This window comes from Pseudorca crassidens, chromosome 16, assembly GCF_039906515.1.
Source record: "Pseudorca crassidens isolate mPseCra1 chromosome 16, mPseCra1.hap1, whole genome shotgun sequence".
Taxonomy (NCBI): domain Eukaryota; kingdom Metazoa; phylum Chordata; class Mammalia; order Artiodactyla; family Delphinidae; genus Pseudorca; species Pseudorca crassidens.
Window position 1 is genome coordinate 50,907,644 of NC_090311.1, and position 9,860 is coordinate 50,917,503.

General features: G+C 33.5%; 1 non-coding gene across 1 annotated transcript; it reads right to left on the minus strand.

Annotated features, from left to right (window-relative positions):
* Window positions 1–3,095: 3,095 nt before the first annotated feature.
* On the minus strand, window positions 3,096–3,198 carry LOC137209537 (U6 spliceosomal RNA). Its single transcript, XR_010936088.1, has one exon. It is a non-coding gene; the product is annotated as a U6 spliceosomal RNA (small nuclear RNA).
* Window positions 3,199–9,860: the final 6,662 nt, after the last annotated feature.

The window sequence follows — 9,860 nt, forward strand, 5'->3', positions numbered from 1 at the left end:
GTGTCAGCAGATATGGTTCTTTTTATTGACCTGAAGGGTCAATACCAATGTCAGAAATGACAGGAGATATCACTACAGTTCCTCCATATATCAAAAGGATAATTAAGGATTATTATGAATAACTGTGCACACACAAATTTGGTATCTTAAATAGTTTAATTCCTCAGAAATACAGCTATCATAATCTACCCAATATAGAAAAATTAGAGAGTCCTATAAATATTAAGGAAATTGAGTTTGTAATGAAAAGAATTCCCCCAAAGAAATATCCAGAACTAGATGATTTCATTGATAATTCTACCAAATGTTTAAAGAAGAATTAACACCGATACTATACAACCTCTTCCAGAAAATAGAAGAGGAAGGAACACTTCCCAATTAATTTTATGAAGTTACTATTACCTTGATACCAAAATAGTACCAAAAAAAAAGAGAAAACCCCACAAAGATCAATATTCCTTAAGAATACAGTCACAAAAATCTCTAACAAAATATTAGCAAATAGTATATATATATATATATATATATATATAGTGTAATCCATCATATTAACAGGCTAAAGAAGAAATATTACATAATTATATAATTTGATGCAGAAAAAGCATTTGACAAAATTCAACACTTATTCTTTTAAAAACTCAGAAAAATAGGAATAGAGGAGAATTTCATCCACTTGATAAAGAGCATCTGTAAAATACCTACATCTAATATTATACATCATGACGAAAGAGTGAGTGCTTTACCCGTAAGACTGAGAACAAAGCAAAGAAGTCTCTTTCACACTCTGACTCGACATAATGCTGGGTGTTGTAGACAGTTCAATAAGGCAAGAAAAAGAAATAAAAGCATATAGACTGTAGAGGGAAAAAATAAAACTGTCCTTATTTGCATATGACATGATTGTCTACATAGAAAATTCCAAGGAATCTATGATAACATTTCCAGAACTGATATGTGATTTTATATATATATTAGCAATGAACATTGGGACATCAAAATTAAAAATACAGTACCATACAATATTGCTCAAAAAATTAAATACTTTGATGTAAATCTATCAAACATGTTTAGGGCTTGTGTGCTGAAAATTGGAAAATGCTGAAGAAAGAAATCAAAGAAAGCATATCATGTTCATGGGTTGGAAAATGCAGTATATTAAAGATACCAATTCTTTCCTAATTAATATGAGTTTAATGCAATTCCTGTCAAATCCCAACAATATTTTTGTAGATATAGACAGAGAATTTAACATTTATATGGAAAGAAAAAGGAACTAGAATAAAACAATTTTGAAAGGAATCTGTGTCCTCAATTTCAAGACATTATATAACTATAGTAATCGAGACTCTGTGCTATCGGTGAAGGGATAGGTTCATAGCTAATGAAACAGAATAGGAAAGCAGAAATATACCCATATAAATATGCCTGATTGATTTTTGGCAAAAGTGCAAAAGCAATTCAATGGAGAAAAGACAGCCTTTTCCACAAGCGGTGCCAGAGGAGTTGGACATCTATAGGCATAAAAATAAACCTTTATGTAAGTCTCATACCTTATACAACATTAATTCAAAATTGATCATGAGCTTATACATTAAATGCAAAAATATAAAACTTTCAGAAAAAAGTTATCAAGTTCTAGAGTGAGGCAAAACTTTTTTAGACTTGATAGTAGCAACATAATCCATAAAAGGAAATACTGATAAATTAGACGTTATCAAAATTAAAAAACCTTTTCTCTATGAAATATTCAGTTAGGAGGATAGAAAGACAAGCTACAGTGTGGAGAAAATATTTACAAACAAAATATACAGCATATCCAAGAGTATCTAGGCAAAGAACTCTTACTGCTCAACAAAAATAAAAAAATATTCATTTAGAAAATGGGCAAAATAAGACATATTCCACTGAAGAATATAAAGATGACATATGAAAAGATGTTCCACATCATTAGCCATTAGGAAAATGACAATTAAAACCACAAGGATATCACTACACATCTATCAGAATGCCCAAAATAATTTTTTTAAAAAGTGACAACACCGACACTGACAAGGATGTGGAGAAACTAATTCATACATTGCTTCTGGGAATGTAAAAAGTACAGCTAGTTTGGAAAACAGTTTGACAGTTTCTTATAAAACTAAACACCTAACTACCATATGACCCAGCAAGTGCACTGCTACCCATTTATCCTAGAAAAATGGAAACTTTGCTTACACAAACACCTGTGCGGGAATGTTTTTAGCAGCTTTATTTGTAATAGCCCCAAACTGGAAACAATTCAGATGTCCGATGTCCTTCAATAGGTGAATAGTTAAACAAACTGTTATACACACATATCATAGACTGCTACTACTCAGCAATAAAAAGGAACAAAATGCTGATGCACACAACAATGGGGATGAATCTCTAAAGAATTAAGCTGAGTATAAAAAAAGCCAATTCCCCAAACTTCCATACTGTATGATTCTACTTATATAACATTCTTGATATGACAGAATTATAGAAATGGAAGATAGATTAGTGGTTGCCAACAGTTAAGGAGAGGGTAGGGGCAAGGGGGAAATGGATTAGGTTATAAAAGGGCAAACTGAGGGATCCTTGTGAGATGGAAATGTCCTGTAATTTGACTATAAATTTCAGTATCCTGGTTATTGTATTGTACTATAGTTTTGCAAGATGTTATTATTATTGGGGGAACTGGATAATGTATAATGGCATCTTTATATTATTTTTTACAACTGCATGTAAATCAACAATTGTAATAAATTTAATAAAAGAATAGCAGACTGGCTATATGGTTCTTTAACTCAAGAAAAATTATACAAACAAAAATTTCACAGCCCTGGAATTAAGTTAGGAGAGCCGTTTAGAGAGGAATTGGACCTTTCTGGTATTTCCCAGATCCTTTTTTAAAATTATGATAAAAAATATATACCATAAAATTTGTTATTTGAACCGTCCTTAAGTGTATAGTCTAGTGGCATTAAATTCATTCACATTGTTATGCAACCATCACCAACATCCATCTTCAGAACTTTTTCATCATCCCAAACAGAAATTTCATACCCACTAAACAATAACTCTCGTTTCTCCAAAATATGAGTTGCTTCAAGAATTTTCATGTCGTCTTTGTGTAAGGACCATGCTTATCTCTGTATTGTTCCAATTTTAATGTACGTACTGCCAAGTGAGCACCTAAATCGCCTTTTGGGTGGCTATTTTTTCCACCTGTATATCATAGCATCTGGATGATAACCCAAAGACATCATTCCTGGTAGCCCTGTGATTTGCTTAACATGCCATGGTTAACAGAATCAGTTGTTCAATCTGATTCTTTTGCCTTAAGACAATCTCACAGATATTTTGAGGGTTATGTTTGTAAGTAAATTGATTCAATTTTGAACCATCCACTTCCTCTCTCCACTTGTCTGCTCTGTGAAACATATTGTTGGATAACTAGGGTGCTCATGTTACTTTACCTAAAGTTCTGTGTGCCCGTGGATTATATAGACCTGGAGAAATTCTGAGGGAAGGAATATTCTTTCATAATTCAAGAAATCAGCTATTTCAATAAATTATTCTTGGTAATCTTTGTTTCTCTCTCTCTCTTCTTAAAAATATGCAGGATCATGAACCTTCTGTTTTTAAAGCTTTCTCCTATGTATAAGTATCTTGAATTCTGGAAATATTTAGTAGAATGTATTCTATTTAAATTCTTCAGTGCGGTTGGGATATATTTTGTAAAACTGGTGTCAGAAATTACAGTGCTCTTCTCTGATATTGAAGTATTTTGAGTGTATAAGGCTTTCCCTTAGTGTGGAAATTGGTCACATTTCCTTTTCTAAACAGACTTTTATTTATTTATTTATCTATCTATCTAATTGGCTTTTTTAAAAAAAATCTTTATTCAAGTATAATTGTTTTACAATGGTGTGTTAGTTGCTGCTGTATAACAAAGTGAATCAGCTATACATACACATACATCCCCATATCTCTTCCCTCTCGTGTCTCCCTCCCACCGGCGCTATCTCACCCCTCTAGGTGGACACAAAGCACTGAGATGATCTTCCTGTGCTATGCATCTGCTTCCCACTAGCTATCTTAAATAGACTATTTTTAGAAGAGTTTTAGATTTATAGAAAAGTTGAGAAGATAGTACAGAGGATTCTCATATATCTTGCAGTCAGTTTCCTTTATATTAGTATGATATTAATTATAATTAATAAGGCAATATTGATACACTGTTATTAACTAGAATTCATAGTTTATTTAGATTTCCTTAGTTTTTACCTTTTCTATTTCAGGATCGCATCCAGGACACCACACTACATTTTGTTGCTATGTTCCCTTTGGCTCCGCTTGGCTGTGGAGTTTCTCAGACTTTCCTTGTTTTTGATTTTCTTGACGGTTTTGAGGATTACTGGGTAGGTGTTTATAGAACATCCCTCAATTAGACTTTATACAAGATCTTTCTCATGAGCACAGCGATCAGGTGCCATTTTCATCTGCTCAGTGTGTGAGAGTTAGATGAAGGATATTGTTGGGGTGAGAGCTCAGGATTGCTTGGTTTACATATTAAATACATGCTTTCAAATAAATTGTTTGCTATCTCTAGGAATTAGCTAATTTGGGGAGAGGCAATATCTCCCTGAGTTCACAAGGCCCCAAAATGTCAAAGTATCATAGAATACAGAAAATAAAAAACATGATTTTTATACAACTTATTATTTTCTGTTTCGGTGATTGTACTTTTTCCAGAATGTCATATAATTGGAATCATACAATATGTAGATTTTTCAGGTTGATTTGTTTCCTTTAGCAAGATGTACTTAAAATTCCATCATATCTTGATAGCTCATATATGTTAAAGTGTTGAATAACATTCTGTTGTATGAATATACCACTATTTGTTCATCCGTTAACCTTCTGAGGGACATCTTCCTTCCAGCTGCTTCCAGTTTTTGACAGTTATGAGTAAAGCTGCTATAAACATTCATGTGCAGATCTTTGTGTGGACATATGTTTTCAAGTCAATTGGAAAAAAATATCCTGGAGTACAATTCCTGGATCATATGTTAAGACTATATTTAGCTTTGTAAAAAACTGCCCAAATAACTTCCAAAATGGTGTACCATTTTGCATTCCCACCAACAATGAATGAAAATTTCAGTTGTTCCACATCCTCACTAGCATTTTGTATTTTCAGTTTTTTGGATTTTAGCCATTCCAGTAAGTATCTAGTGGTATCTCGTTGTTTTTGTTTGTTTGTTTTGTTTGAAGACCACTAATCTATCCTGTTACCAGAATCATCTTTTTATTTTTTTAAAACAATTTGCATTTTCTTTTTTTTTTTAATAAGCAGATATTCATTTTAAATTATTTATTTATTTATTTATTTTTGTCTGTGTTGGGTCTTCGTTTCTGTGCGAGGGCTTTCTCCAGTTGCGGCAAGCGGGGGCCACTCTTCATCACTGTGCGCAGGCCTCTCATGGTCGTGGCCTCTCTTGTTGTGGAGCACAGGCTCCAGATGTGCAGGTTCAGTAGTTGTGGCTCACGGGCCTAGCTGCTCCGTGGCGTGTGGGATCTTCCCAGACCAGGGCTCAAACCCGTGTCCCCTGCATCAGCAGGCAGATTCTCAACCACTGTGCCACCAGGGAAGCCCCTCATTGTTGTTTTGATTTGCAATTACCTAATAACAACTGATGTTGAGAATTTTTTCATATGCTTATTTTTCAGCTGTATATCTTCTCTGGTAAGATACCTGCTCAGATTTTTCACCTGTTTCTGAATTGAGTTGTTTATTTCCTTACTGTTGAGTTTTAAGATTTTTTGGTGTATTTTAGATAAAAACTCTTAATCAGTTATGTGGTTTGCAAATATGTTCTATTAGTATGTGGCTTCTCTTTTGTTTCCCTTAAAGGTGTCTTTAATAGAGCAGAAGTTTTTCAGTATTTAATTTTAATAAAGTTGAAAATATAAGTTTGTTCTTTTATAAATTTTACTTTAGTTGAATCTAAAAACTCATTGCTAAACCCAGATAGATTTTCTCCTACGTTTTCTTTTAGAAGTTTTATTTTAAAGTCTGTGATCCATTTTTAGTTAATTTTTGTGAAACAAGTAAGATGATGATGATGATTATTTTACAAATAGATGTCTAATTATTCTAGCACTGTTTGTTATAAAGATTATCCTTTCTCCGTTGAGTTGCCTTTGCTCCTCTGTCAAAGGTCAGTTGACTATACTTTTATGGATCTATTTCTGGGCTCTCTCTTTGGTTCCATTGATACATGTGTCTATTCATTTATCAGTATTACACTGTCTTGATTACCATAGCGTTTTAAAAAATAGTTCAGAGGGCCCCAGCTTTGGTCATTTAAATTTGTCAGGAAGAAGGCTAGAGGACTGAGATTTTTATTTTCCAGTTAAGCCACTAGTATACCTGCAGTGAGTGTATCCATCAATCATATCCCTCCAGTGCCTACATTCTCCAGCCAAAATGTTAACAAGATGGTGTGGCAGAGTTTCTAGGTACACAGAATGTCAAGTATTTTATTAACATAGAAAAAAATAGTTTCCATATATAAAACTGAAAGAGTTGGTATTCCAGAGTACATAAAGAACTCCTATAAATCAATACGAAAATTATAAATAAATAAGTTTTAAAAGTAGATGAGGGATACGAATGGGCAATTCACAGAAGAAATTAAAATAGCCAACAAAAAAAAGAAAGAAAATATTCTTTCCTAACTCCTCAGGGATCAAGTGGTACAAATTAAAACAGCAATAGCATTTCACATCAATCAGATTCACAGATTCACACAAATTTAAAAGCCTGATAGTAACATGTGATAAATTATGACACAGTAGGAAATTTCATATACTGTTATTACAGAATCAATTAGCATGAACATCCTAGGGAGTATTTTGAAAATAACTAATAATATTAAATATCTGTATTTCTTATGACACAGCAGCGTTTCACCTCAAAGTATGTATTTTAGAGAAATTGTTAAAAAAGCCAAAGAAAGAGATTAAAAATGTAATAGATTTTTCTACTTTCTATATTCATCCTTACTGGGTGATTTTACCTAGGAAAGTCTAAGGAAAGCAGTTATTCCAATCCCTTCCCTTTTCTCAATCTGAAACCCTTGTTCTAGTTTTAAATGTCTGGGCAGCCAAGCCAGAAGCAGCGTAATTGAAACAGTAAGCATCACAGCCAAAGTCACATCCAGGCAGTTTTCCTGTTAACTACATCGAGGGAGAAAATGGCAAATAACTTCAGAAGATGCTTCAGAAATTGCTCCTGTTTTCTTGTGGCACACCATCCATATCATTTGGCAAATGTATGATAGAATTTTTTATCATATTAGCACACAGTCTTGATGATTGTATTAAAAACTTGTACTAAGGCACCATGGAAAATTGGAAACATCAGGCATTTTCATGCCATATTAATGCTTAAGGGACTTATGGAGACAAATTAAACTTGAATAAAAGCTTTGGGTTTATCATGTTTTGCTTCAGAGACACATTTTAAAAATTCATGGTTTAGCAGAATGCCACTACAGTGTTTGAAACCAGACTTTTCTGTATATTTTAACCTTTTAAAAATGTAACCTTCTTGAGATAAAATTTCTTTGTAAATAAAATGGACCTAAATGATGACCGTTTTATAGAGGTTTTGTGAGAAATATATGAAATTGTAAGTAAAGGCTTTTAGCATCATGATCGGCACAGTAAGAGCTCAATGAATGTTAATTCTTTTTTCCAATTTACTTAGAATAATTCCAACATACAGAGAGTTATAGGGAGTAAAACAGACAGCCATTTAGAGAATGATAGTATCTTTTCAGATTGTCTCAAATGATCTTTAAAGAAATCAATTACTACAGGCACAATTAAAACTCCCTGTGTTCTATCTCTGACTACATTCATCCGTATTCCCTAGAAATAACTATTGTCCTTATTTATTCATCATTCCCATGCATTTCTGTATGTTTTAATTATATATATTTATATAGGAATAACAAACAAAGTATATAGTGTAAAATATAACCTCAATTAAATAGACTCAGGAGAGCAGAAGGGGGAGCTCTCACGCCCTACAACGACAGCAGATCCCAAGGGAAGGGAAAAAGACTCCTTTCCTGGAAAGGACTTAGCCATTGAAAAACTGTGGACTCTGACTACTGTAGCCCTCCCAACTTGCTTTTCCCCTCTCCAAAGGTGTTCTTCCCTTGTCATGTGGGAACTTGCAAATGGCTCTCCATGGTTGCAGACCCCAAACTGCAATTCTTGAATAAACTTACCTTTGCTGGAGAAATAATCGGCAGTTTATTTGTTTTAGGTCAACAATAGATATAGTATTTTTAAACTTTATACAAATGACAATGTTTTATTTTCATGAATTGGGTAAATTTAAAATCTAATTCCATTTTTTCCCATGTAGATAACAAATTGTCCCAGATCAATATATTAAAAAGTTCATTCTTTTCTCATTGATTTGTAATGTCATCCTAATCAAATATCAAGTTTACTTGTAGGTGTGTGAGTTTGAATTCCCGTCTTTTTTTTTTTTTTTTTTGCACATAAAGCGTTTATTTTAAATGTTTTAAGGATAGGATAGAGTTACATCATAATTATAAAAATTACTTACAGAGTTAACAGATTTATATTGTTTATACTTCTAAATGCAGAGAACAGGGAACTGTCTGCACATTGTATAAAATAAAATTTAAATTAAAAATGGTTGAATTCCCTTCTATCAGTCTCATCATACCTCCCTGTGTCAGTACCACATTGTCTTATTCAAAACAGCTTTATAACAAACTTGATATTTTGTAAGGCAATTTCTTTTAATTCTTTTAAATTTTGGTAGCTATTCTTAAACATTTTATTTTCTGTATTAATTAGAATCTGGTTGTTAAGTTACACATGCACGCATTTCAGACTTTCATTGAGATAGTACTGAATTTTGGGGATAATCTGACAGATTCAACTTTATCACAATAATTCATGTACATGATATACCCTGATGCAGTCTGTCAGTGAGAAACAAAGCCAGGCATTTGTTAAAGGAAGTAAGATAGATTTCACTTAGTAACTACTTAAGTAGGGAAGAGAGTCCAGTTTAAATTGAGCTCAACTTCAATCTTTGAAGAGGTTACTGGGCATATTAAAGGGAGAATGAGGGAGGAGAAATGATGCGGGCTCCAGCTGAGTCAGGGAAGTTGAAAGTTATGAAGTGGGTAGGGAGGTTGGTCAATGTGATTAGACCATCTGCGTTTGCTAACTGGCATATGTTGAAGTTAGGCTCTTACGCTCCTGCAGAAGCTGGGAGACAGCATCTCTGTCCAGGTGTTGGCTAGAACAATCAGTAACTTCTTTTTGCAGCTTTGAGCTTTCCCAGGCAGGAACTTAAGGGGGCCTGGGTCGTCCCAGGGATGTGGTTTTAAGCTGTTAGAAATTATGCTAGAGTTTGTTCAAGTCTATTAGTATGGGGGTGGACACCATTGTTTGTGCTGAGAGTCTACAGTCTTCATAGACCAAGGTTGAGCCCTAGATGAGAAGGGAGTTCAGAGGATCCTGAGTTTGGTCAAGTAGAGAGTCTGTCAATTCAGTTCTTTTATACTCTTTACTAATGTTTTGTGATTTTTTAAAAATCCCACGGTGAATCAGTCAATCATGTTCAAAATCAATGTCAAGAAAGCATGTGAGCATATCGTATAGAATAAGTTTGTCTATACTGTGCAGACTGAGAGACTTAAGCCAGTAGGAGGTCACCTATACAAAATAAAGTTATGTTTTTGTATATCTGAATTTTGTATGTTTAAATTCCTTCCTTGTTTTATACACAT